At 43.9% G+C, this 11,648-nt stretch overlaps 1 protein-coding gene across 1 annotated transcript in view; it reads left to right on the forward strand.

The window, feature by feature from the left end:
* The first annotated feature begins 3,278 nt into the window (after positions 1-3,278).
* LOC139366074 (FERM and PDZ domain-containing protein 3-like) overlaps positions 3,279-11,648 on the forward strand; it is a 224,388-nt gene continuing 216,018 nt past the window's right edge. The window contains exon 1 of the mRNA XM_071103162.1: positions 3,279-3,316. The gene's annotated coding sequence lies outside the window, so the exon portion shown is untranslated. The remainder of the gene's footprint in view (positions 3,317-11,648) is intronic.

Raw genomic sequence — 11,648 nt, forward strand, 5'->3', positions numbered from 1 at the left:
GAGCCGTCCAGAGTAGTGATGCTGGACGGGCGGGCAGGTGCGGGCAGTGATCGATTGAATAGCATGCATTTAGTTTTACTTGCGTTTAAGAGCAGTTGGAGGCCACCGAAGGAGAGTTGTATGGCATTGAAGCTCGTCTGGAGGTTAGTTAACACAGTGTCCAAAGAGGGGCCAGAAGTATACAGAATGGTGTCGTCTGCTCAGAGGTAGATCAGAGAATCACCAGCAGCAAGAGCAACATCATTGATGTATACAGAAAAGAGAGTCGCCCAGAGAATTGAACCCTGTGGCAAACCCATAGAGACTGCCAGAGGTCCGCACAACAGGCTCTGAACTCTATTGGAGAAGTAGTTGGTAAACCAGGCGAGGCAATCATTTGAGAAACCAAGGCTTTCGAGTCTGCCAATAAGAATGTTGTGATTGACAGAGTCGAAAGCCTTGGCCAGGTCGATGAAGAGGGCTGCACAGTAATGTCTCTGTGATAATTATGTTATCTGTTTATCAGTATCCTTGAATCACATATGCCAAATGTGCTTGCCCCTGTTTGTGTGCCTCTATGTTTGCCCCTGTGTGTGCCCCTGTGTGTGCCCCTATGTCTGCGGCAGGGTAGCCTAGTGGTTAGAGCGTTGGACTAGTAACCGAAAAGTTGCAAGTTCATATCCCCGAGCTGATAAGGTACAAATCTGTCGTTCTGCCCCTGAACAGGCAGTTAACCCACTGTTCCTAGGCCGTCATTGAAAATAAGAATTTGTTCTTAACTGACTTGCCTACTTAAATAAAGGTAAAATAAAAAAAATAAAAAATGTGTACCCTGGGTGTGCTCCTGTGTGGAGATGCAGACTGTCTGCAGGTATGGAGCCCAGCCAGAGAGTATGCCTTCTAGTCTTAATGATCTCATCTGTCTGAGACACACACACACATACAAACAATGTTCAGATCGACACGTATATTTCCAGAAATACTATGGTCATAGTAATATGTGCATGCTCAGCCTGTAAATCAGATAAACAGATAGGGTCAGATAGGGTCAGATAGGGTCATCTGAATGTTTGAGGGAAACGTAAACATAATGTCATTGTGGTGCCTGAGACACGTGTGTTGCATACATGAAATGATACGTTATCAGTATGTCTGGAGCATGTGTATGTCAAATCAATGTTTGAGACACACAGGAATTTTATCTCAAAGTAAAAGGCTTTGTGAATGGTCTGATACGAGACATGTTGATGTTGTCAGGCTGAATGAGAGATGGTCTGAGACATGTCCATGCTGTCAAGCTGAGTGAGTAACAACAAATCTCTCAGAAAGGGATCATCCTGGTAACTGTCATCCATTTCTCCCTTCCTCACATCTTTCATTCACTCAATCAACCATTTCTTTATTCCTCCCATCTTCTACTATTTTCTCCTTCCTTCCTTCCTTCCTTCCTTCCTTCCTTCCTTCCTTCCTTCCTTCCTTCCTTCCTTCCTTCCTTCCTTCCTTCCTTCCTTCCTTCCTTCCTTCCTTCAGACTGACAGCAAAACCATCACATTCAGCACACACATGGAGGAGGGAAAGAGAGAGACAGGGAGGGGGAGAAAGGAAGAGAGTTAGTGAAATATAGAGAGATCTGACATGTAGAGATATCTGATATAGAGAGATCTGATATGTAGAGAGATATGATGTATTCTGGTGTGTTGAAGGACCAGGGAGCATGGGCTGCATACTAAACACCCCCCCCCCCCCCTCTCTCTCTCTCTCTCTCTCTCTCTCAATTGCCCTCACTCCCTACATCACAATCCTTAGCACTTCTCTCTCTCTCCCTCTCTCTCTCTCTCTCTCTCTCTCTCTCTCTCTCTCTCTCTCTCTCTCACACATACACACTCTCTCTCTCTCTCCCTCTCCCCTTCGCTCTCCTCTCTCTGCAGTCAAATGGCCCCCACCCGCCTGTAGGCTTTATGGAGGACTGCCACACTGCAGGAGCCTCCTCTCCTCTCCTCTCCTCTCCTCTCCTCTCCTCTCCTCTCCTCTCGGTGTGAGGTATATTCCCCAAGGGCAGTGGGAGAGGGAGCAGGCTGGTGGTTTTATTTGGCCCCCCCAAGTTTTCTGATAATTTTTGTTGTTGTTGAATTCTTTATTTTCGTTGTTGGACAAAGAAGACTGTAAAAACACCAGGATATCAGCTGAGATTTTAATTTTGTAAATCTGTTCCCAAGTATTCCTGCAGTCTACAAATGATTGGTAGTAAAATGTTCCGGCCCCCTGACCATCCGCTCAAGAAGAGCGGCTGAATCTAGGTGATGAGCCCTGTTGTACGAATTGCAATTCGTAACATATCATCATATACTGACAGCCTTGAGGAACAGTAGGCCATAAGATGGGTGCTCTCTGGGTGTGAGGCTGGGTATGAGGCTGTATGGGCAAACCTGTCCAGGACTGTAAGGTGGACAGGGACATCACAGTTATATTACATGTACAGAGTTACACACACACACACACACACACACACACACACACACACACACACACACACACACACACACACACACACACACACACACACACACACACACACACACACACACACACACACACACACACACACACACACACACACACACACACACACCACACACACACTTCTGGTTATGACTGACTAATTTCTTGATTGACTGATGTCGATAGAGCAGGAGACAATGCTCTCTCTTCCTCCCTATATATTTCCCTTTCTCTCTATCTCCCTCTCTCCCTCTCGCTCTGTCTTTCCTGCTCTCCCTGCCCGTGCTCTTGCTTCCTCTCCTGTGCGCACGCTATCTCTCACTCAGCCCCTGCATCGCAGCCACAAGCAGCGGTCTCAGTAAGAGACAGGAAGGCAAGCAGACAGACAGACAGGCAGAGAAGAGCCGGCACAGAGGGAGACTACGAGAGCCAGAGGAAACTCCACATGAGTGGCCAAGCGGTGAGTCTTATTCAGAGCAGCCACATCCTCCACCTACCACCGGCTGCAGCCTGAAATGTATAGGAGGTGTTCCTGGCGTTAAACACCTCGTCCCTTCCCCTACCGCTCTCTGCTCGCTGTATGCCTCTGTCACTGCTGCCGAAAGGGGCTGGCTGAGATGACCTGGGAGAGAGGGAGAGCTGTGGAGAGCCGTTTCGCTTGCCAGCTTACTGGGAGGACCGCCTGATTCTGATTCCCCCAACATCGCTACCTTAACCTGAACCAGACACTAGTCTGATCTGTTTGTCATCAGCAAGCCCAAATAGGAGGGCATGGTTGTTTAGAAGAGACAGGGGCTAGAGCCGGCGGAGGGAGAGAGAGTGCCCACCACAGAGACAGGTAAGAGAGAGAGAGCTGGAGCCTATTCACTGGCTTTTCTAACACCTGTGTTCCATAAATAGAGGAGATAAATGTACTAAATGTACTAATGTGACTGCTGAGATGCTGAGTTTGATGATAATGGTATGTTTTCTACTATCTGTTTCTCTATATGGTTGAGTAATTCATTTTTCCCTTTTGGTTTAAAAGCAGCTTGTTTGTGCTTGCGGCTGTGCTGCATGGACATCGATTCCATGGCAGGTTGGCAGGTTGTTAAAGGAAATATGGCTAAAGAGCTATGTCTCTCTCTCTCTGTCCCTCTCTCCCCCACCGCTCTGCTCCGGGCAGACGTGGTTTGACATCTATCACAAAATGTCACTCGAGAGGGACAGAGAGAGAGAGAGAGAGAGCTACAGAAAGAGTGAGGGAGAGATAGACAGGGTGAGTGATAGGATGAGAGACAGAAATATACAGGGGAAAAAAGATACTGAGTGTGTGTGAGAAAAAGAAAAAGGGAGAGAGAGAGGAAGCAAGAGAGCAAGAGTCCACCAATCTCAGTCACAATACGAATGAGAACACAATAGTATATTCAAGCAGTGAAATGCAGTTCCTTAAACCAGGGCTTCAGTTACTGTTACCATTCCTGTATGCTACAGTATACAGGCTAATACTACAGTATACTGGCTGATACTACAGTATACAGGCTAATACTACTGAATATCTCCTGTAGCTGGCTGATACTACAGTATACTGGCTGATACTACAGTATACAGGCTAATACTACTGAATATCTCTGTGGTTACCTTCCTGTAGCTGGCTAATACTACTGAATATCTCTGTGGTTACCTTCCTGTAGCTGGCTGATACTACAGTATACTGGCTGATACTACTGAATATCTCTGTGGTTACCTTCCTGTAGCTGGCTGATACTACATTATACTGGCTGATACTACAGTATACAGGCTAATACTACTGAATATCTCTGTGGTTACCTTCCTGTAGCTGGCTGATACTACAGTATACTGGCTGATACTTCTGAATATCTCTGTGGTTACCTTCCTGTAGCTGGCTGATACTACAGTATACTGGCTGATACTACAGTATACTGGCTGATACTACAGTATACAGGCTAATACTACTGAATATCTCTGTGGTTACCTTCCTGTAGCTGGCTGATACTACAGTATACTGGCTGATACTACAGTATACAGGCTAATACTACTGAATATCTCTGTGGTTACCTTCCTGTAGCTGGCTGATACTACAGTATACTGGCTGATACTACAGTATACAGGCTGATACTACTGAATATTTCTGTGGTTACCTTCCTGTAGCTGGCTGATACTACAGTATACTGGCTGATACTACAGTATACAGGCTGATACTACTGAATATTTCTGTGGTTACCTTCCTGTAGCTGGCTGATACTACAGTATACTGGCTGATACTACAGTATACAGGCTGATACTACTGAATATCTCTGTGGTTACCTTCCTGTAGCTGGCTGATACTACAGTATACTGGCTGATACTACTGAATATCTCTGTGGTTACCTTCCTGTAGCTGGCTGATACTACATTATACTGGCTGATACTACAGTATACAGGCTAATACTACTGAATATCTCTGTGGTTACCTTCCTGTAGCTGGCTGATACTACAGTATACTGGCTGATACTTCTGAATATCTCTGTGGTTACCTTCCTGTAGCTGGCTGATACTACAGTATACTGGCTGATACTACAGTATACTGGCTGATACTACAGTATACAGGCTAATACTACTGAATATCTCTGTGGTTACCTTCCTGTAGCTGGCTGATACTACAGTATACTGGCTGATACTACAGTATACAGGCTAATACTACTGAATATCTCTGTGGTTACCTTCCTGTAGCTGGCTGATACTACAGTATACTGGCTGATACTACAGTATACAGGCTGATACTACTGAATATTTCTGTGGTTACCTTCCTGTAGCTGGCTGATACTACAGTATACTGGCTGATACTACAGTATACAGGCTGATACTACTGAATATTTCTGTGGTTACCTTCCTGTAGCTGGCTGATACTACAGTATACTGGCTGATACTACAGTATACAGGCTAATAGTGCTGTATATCTCTGTGGTTACCTTCCTGTAGCTGGCTGCTACTACTGTATACAGGCTGATACTACTGTATATCTCTGTGGTTACCTTCCTGTAGCTGGCTGATACTACTGTATACTAGCTGATACTACTGTATATCTCTGTGGTTACTTTCCTGTAGCTGGCTGATACTACTGTATACTAGCTGATACTACTGTATATCTCTGTGGTTACCTTCCTGTAGCTGGCTGATACTACTGTACATCTCTGTGGTTACCTTCCCATAGCTGGCTGATATTACTGTATACAGGCTGATACTACTGTATATCTCTGTGGTTACCTTCCCATAGCTGGCTGATACGACTGTATACTGGCTGATACTATATTATACTGGCTGATACTACAGTATACCGGCTGGTACTACAGTATACTGGCTGATACTACAGTATATTGGCTGATATAGAGTAATGTTTTTGTACTTCTGGCTGAGGAGTGAGTTTACATTTCTGTTTCTTCACGAATGAGAAGTTTAGAAGAGGGATGATTCTGAAGTGTTAAAATGAATGCTTTGGGGAGACTGCAGAGTGGGTATGACTGGCAGTGTTGGTGAAGACATATTTCACAGCTACTGGTCTAGGGCTGAGCCAAGCCATACCAAGCTGAGAAGGGATATGCAAGCTAGGAGCAGAGAGATGGAATAACAAAAACAGACAGAGTAGAAGTGGAGAAGAAGAAGATGAGGCTGGAAGAACGGCTGGGATCAGTCCAGACTAGAAGTAAAAAAGAAGAGGGAGGAAGGACGGCTAGGATCAGTCCAGACTAGAAGTAAAAAAGAAGAGGGAAGAAGGACGGCTAGGATCAGTCCAGACTAGAAGTAAAGAAGAAGAGGGAGGAAGGAAGGCTAGGATCAGTCCAGACTAGAAGTAAAGAAGAAGAGGGAGGAAGGAAGGCTAGGATCAGTCCAGACTAGAAGTAAAGAAGAAGAGGAAGGAAGGAAGGCTAGGATCAGTTCAGACTAGAAGTAAAGAAGAAGAGGGAGGAAGGACGGCTAGGATCAGTCCAGACTAGTAGTAAAGAAGAAGAGGGAGGAAGGAAGGCTAGGATCAGTCCAGACTAGTAGTAAAGAAGAAGAGGGAGGAAGGAAGGCTAGGATCAGTCCAGACTATAAGTAAAGAAGAAGAGGTAGGAAGGAAGGCTAGGATCAGTTCAGACTAGAAGTAAAGAAGAAGAGGGAGGAAGGAAGGCTAGGATCAGTCCAGACTAGTAGTAAAGAAGAAGAGGGAGGAAGGACGGCTAGGATCAGTCCAGACTAGAAGTAAAGAAGAAGAGGGAGGAAGGAAGGAAGGCTAGGATCAGTTCAGACTAGAAGTAAAGAAGAAGAGGGAGGAAGGAAGGCTAGGATCAGTCCAGACTAGAAGTAAAGAAGAAGAGGGAGGAAGGAAGGCTAGGATCAGTCCAGACTAGTAGTAAAGAAGAAGAGGGAGGAAGGACGGCTAGGATCAGTTCAGACTAGAAGTAAAGAAGAAGAGGGAGGAAGGATGGCTAGGATCAGTTCAGACTAGAAGTAAAGAAGAAGAGGGAGGAAGGACGGCTAGGATCAGTTCAGACTAGAAGTAAAGAAGAAGAGGGAGGAAGGATGGCTAGGATCAGTCCAGACTAGAAGTAAAGAAGAAGAGGGAGGAAGGAAGGAAGGCTAGGATCAGTTCAGACTAGAAGTAAATACGATGAGGGAAAAGGACGGCTAGGATCAGTTTAGACTAGAAGTAAAGAAGAAGAGGGAGGAAGGATGGCTAGGATCAGTCTAGGGAAAGACAGTAACAGGCAGACTATGAGTGGTGGGAGAAGGAGAGACCTTCACAGCAGTAGTGAGACAAGGAGAGACCTTCACAGCAGTAGTGAGACAAGGAGAGATTTTCACAGAAGTAGTGAGACAAGGAGAGACCTTCACACCAGTAGTGAGACAGAGACTTTCACAGCAGTAGTGAGACATGGAGAGACTTTCACAGCAGTAGTGAGACAAGGAGAGATCTTCACAGCAGTAGTGAGACAAGTAGAGACCTTCATAGAAGTAGTGAGAAAGGGGAGACCTTCACAGAATTAGTGAGACAAGGAGCGGCCGTCACAGAAGTAGTGAGACAAAGAGAGACCTTCACAGCAGTAGTGAGACAAAGAGAGACATTCACAGCACTAGTGAGATAAGTAGAGCCCGTCACATAGGTATTGAGACAAGGAGAGACCTTCACAGCAGTAGTGTGACAATGAGAGACCTTCACAGCAGTAGTGAGACAAGGAGGGGCCTTCACATCAGCAGTGAGACAAAGAGAGATTTTCACAGCAGTAGTGAGACAAGGAGAGAGCTTCACAGCAGTAGTGAGACCAGGAGAGACCTTCACATCAGTAATGGGAAAGGAGAGACCTTCCCAGCAGTAATGGGAAAAGGAGAGACCTTCACAGCAGTAGCAAGAAAAGGGGAGATCTTCACAGCAGTAGTGAGACAATGAAATATCTTCACATCAGTAATGAGAAAAGGAGAGACCTTTGCAGCAGTAGTAAGACAAGGAGAAGATTTCACGCAAGTAGTGAGGCAAGGAGAGATCTTCACAGCAGTAGTGAGACAAGGAGAGACCTTCACAGCAGTAGTGAGACAATAAGATACTTTTACAGCAGTAGTGAGACAAGGAGAGACCTTCACATCAGTAATGGGAAAAAGTGAGACCTTCACAGCAGTAGCAAGACAATGAGAGGCATTCACATAAGTAGTGAGGCAAGGAGCAACCTTCACAGCAGTAGTGAGACAGACAGACAAGGAGCTGAGGGAGAAGCAAGATAGCGTGACAAGGAAAGCATTGAAAGCTAGTAGCAGTCCCAAGAAAAACAGTCACAGATAGACTATGTTGACCATGTGGCAAATCAAATCAAATACAGTATTTAGCAGATGTTATCGCAGCTGCAGCGAAATGCTTATGTTTCTAGCTCCAACAGTGCGGTATTGCCTAACAATAGAAAACAATACATGCGAATCCCCAAATATAAAGAAATATCAGAACGAGTAATGTTAGAGTCTGTATAATTATATACAGTTCAAGTCTGAAGTTTACATACACCTATGCTAAATATATTGAAACTAAGTTTTTCACAATTCCTGACATTTAATCCTGGTAAAAATTCCCTGTCTTAGGTCAGTTAGGATCACCACTTTATCTTAAGAATATGAAATGTCAGAATAATAGTAGCGCTAATGATTTATTTCAGCTTTCATTTCTGTTATCACATTCCCAGTGGGTCAGAAGTTTACATACACTCAATTAGTATTTGGTTGCATTGCCTTAAAATTGTTTTTCTTGTGTCAAATGTTTCTGGTAGCTTTCCACAAGCTTACCACAATAAGTTGGGTGAATTTTGGCCCATTCCTCCTGACAGAGCCTAACTGAGTCAGGTTTGTAGGCCTTCTTGCTCACACACGCTTTTTCAGTTCTGCCCACACATTTTCTATAGAATTGAGGTCAGTGCTTTGTGATGGCCACTCCAATACCTTGACTTTGTTGTCCTGAACCCATTTTGCCACAACTTTACTTGCAAGTATGCTTGGGGTGATTGTCCATTTGGAAGACCCATTTCCCAACCAAGCTTTAACTTCCTGACTGATGTCTTGAGATGTTGATTCAATATACCGACAGAATTTTCCTCCCTCATGATGCCATCTATTTTGTGAAGTGCACCAGTCTATCCTGCAGCAAAGCACCAACACAACATGATGCTGCCACCCCCAAGCTTCATGGTTGGGATGATGATCTTCAGCTTGCAAGCGTCCCCCTTTTTCCTCCAAATATAATGATGGTCATTATGGCCAAACAGTTCTATTTTTGTTTCATCAGACCATAGGACATTTCTCTAAAAAAGTACGATCTTTGTCCCCATGTGCAGTTGCAAGCCGTAGTCTGGCTATTTTATGGCGGTTTTGGAGCAGTGGCATCTTCCTTGCTGAGCGGCCTTTCAGGTTATGTTGATATAGGACTCGTTTTACTGTGTATAGATACTTTTGTACCTGTTTCCTCCAGCATCTTCACAAGGTCCTTTGCTGTTGTTATGGGATTGATTTGCACTTTTCGCACCAAAGTACATTCATCTCTAGGAGACAGAACACGTCTCCTTCCTGAGTGGTATGACAGCTGCGTGGTCCCATGGTGTTTATACTTGCGTACTATTGTTTGTACAGATGAAAGTGGTTACTTCAGTCATTTGGAAATTACTCCCAAAGATGAACCAGACTTGTGGAGGTCTACAATTTTTTTTCTGAGGTCTTGGCTGATTTATTTTGATTTTCACAAAACTATATTTAGTTAATTAACAAGAATTTGTGGAATGGTTGAAAAACAATTTTTTATGACTCCAATCTAAGTATATGTTAACTTCCGATGTCAACTGTACATAGGGCATCAGTCTTTATGGTGACTAAGTTCACGACAGGTTACTAGGTGGAAGCTGGCTAGTGGTGATTATGTAACAGTCTGACAGCCTGGAGATACAGTGCCTTCAGATAGTGTTCACACCCCTTGACTTATCCCTGATTTTGTTGTGTTACAGCCTGAATTTAAAATGTAGAGTTTGTGTCACTGGCTCACACACACTACCCCATAAATGTCAAAGTGGAATTATGTTTATAGAAATGTTTACAAACAGTTTTTTATGAAAAGCTGAAATATCTTGAGTCAGTAAGTATTTAACCCCTTTGTAACGGAACGCCTAAATAAGTTCCGCTGTAAAAATGTGCTTAACAAGTCACATAATAAGTTGCATGGACTCACTCTGTGTACAATAATAGTGTTTACCTCATCTCTGTACCTCACACATACAATTATAAGTAAGGTCCCTCAGTCGAGCAGGGAATTTCAAACACAAATTCAACAGCAAACACCAGGGTGGTTTTCCAATGCCCAGCAAGGTAGGGAACCTTTTTAGGTGGGTAAAAATAAAAAGCAGAAATTGAATATCCCCTTGAGCATAGTGAAATTATTAACTACACTTTGAATGGTGTATCAATACACCCAGACACCACAAAGATACAGGCGTCCTTCCTAACGCATTTGCTGGAGAGAAAGAAAACCAACTGCTCAGGGATTTCACCATGAGGCCAATATTGACTTTAAAATAGTTAGAGTTTAATGGCCGTGATAGGAGAATACTGAGGATGAATCAACAACATTGTAATTATTCAACAATATTAACATGAATGACAGAATGAAAACAAGGAAGCCTGTACGGAATAAAAATATTACAAAACATGCATCTTGTTTGCAATAAAGCATTAAAGTAAAACTGCAAAAAATTGTGCAAAGAAATGAACTTTATGTCCTGAAAAAAAGCTTTATGTTTGGGCCAAATCCAACACAACACATCACTGGGTACCGCTCTTCATATGTTCAAGCATGGTGGTGGCTGCATCATGTTATGGGTACGCTTGTCATCAGCAAGAACTAGGGACTTTTTAGGATAAAAATAAATGGAATAGTGCTAAGCACAGGTAAAATTCTGCTTTCCAACAGACACTGGGAGACAAATTCCCCTTTCAGCAGGACAATAGCCTAAAACACAAGGCCAAATATACACTGGAGTTGCTTACCAAGACGACATTGAATGTTACAGTCACTGGTTTCAGTTTTTACTTAAATCGACTTGAAAATCGATGGCAAGACATAAAAATGGCTGTCTAACAATGATCAACAAACAACTTGACAGAGCTTAATGATATTATATATTAATTATTTTGTACTTTTTCCCCTTTTTCTTCTCAATTGTGTGACATCCAATTGGCAGTTACGGTCTTGTCCCATCGCTGCAACTCCCTTACGAATTCAGGAGAGGTGAAGGTCGAGAGCCATGCATCCTCTGAAACACCATAATGCATCCACTCTAACCAGGTGAAAGTGTTAGTGCGATGGATGTCAGTGACAGGCATGATGTGTGCGGCAGCCCCCAAAGTGCATCTCAAAGATTGGCCCAGTGCTTATTCAGAATTGCCTGTGGCTGCCTGGGAGAGATGAGCCGTCCACTGGTGTTGGTTTGAGCATACATTACTACACACACAGGGGGGGGGGGGGGGGAGAGAGAGAGAGAGAGAGAGAGAGAGAGAGAGAGAGAGAGAGAGAGAGAGAGAGAGAGAGAGAGAGAGAGAGAGAGAGAGAGAGAGAGAGAGAGAGAGAGAGAGAGAGAGAGAGAGAGAGAGAGAGAGAGAGAGAGAGAGAGAGAGAGAGAGAGAGAGAGAGA

The sequence above is a fragment of the Oncorhynchus clarkii genome, chromosome 14 (assembly GCF_045791955.1).
Source record: "Oncorhynchus clarkii lewisi isolate Uvic-CL-2024 chromosome 14, UVic_Ocla_1.0, whole genome shotgun sequence".
NCBI lineage: Eukaryota > Metazoa > Chordata > Actinopteri > Salmoniformes > Salmonidae > Oncorhynchus > Oncorhynchus clarkii.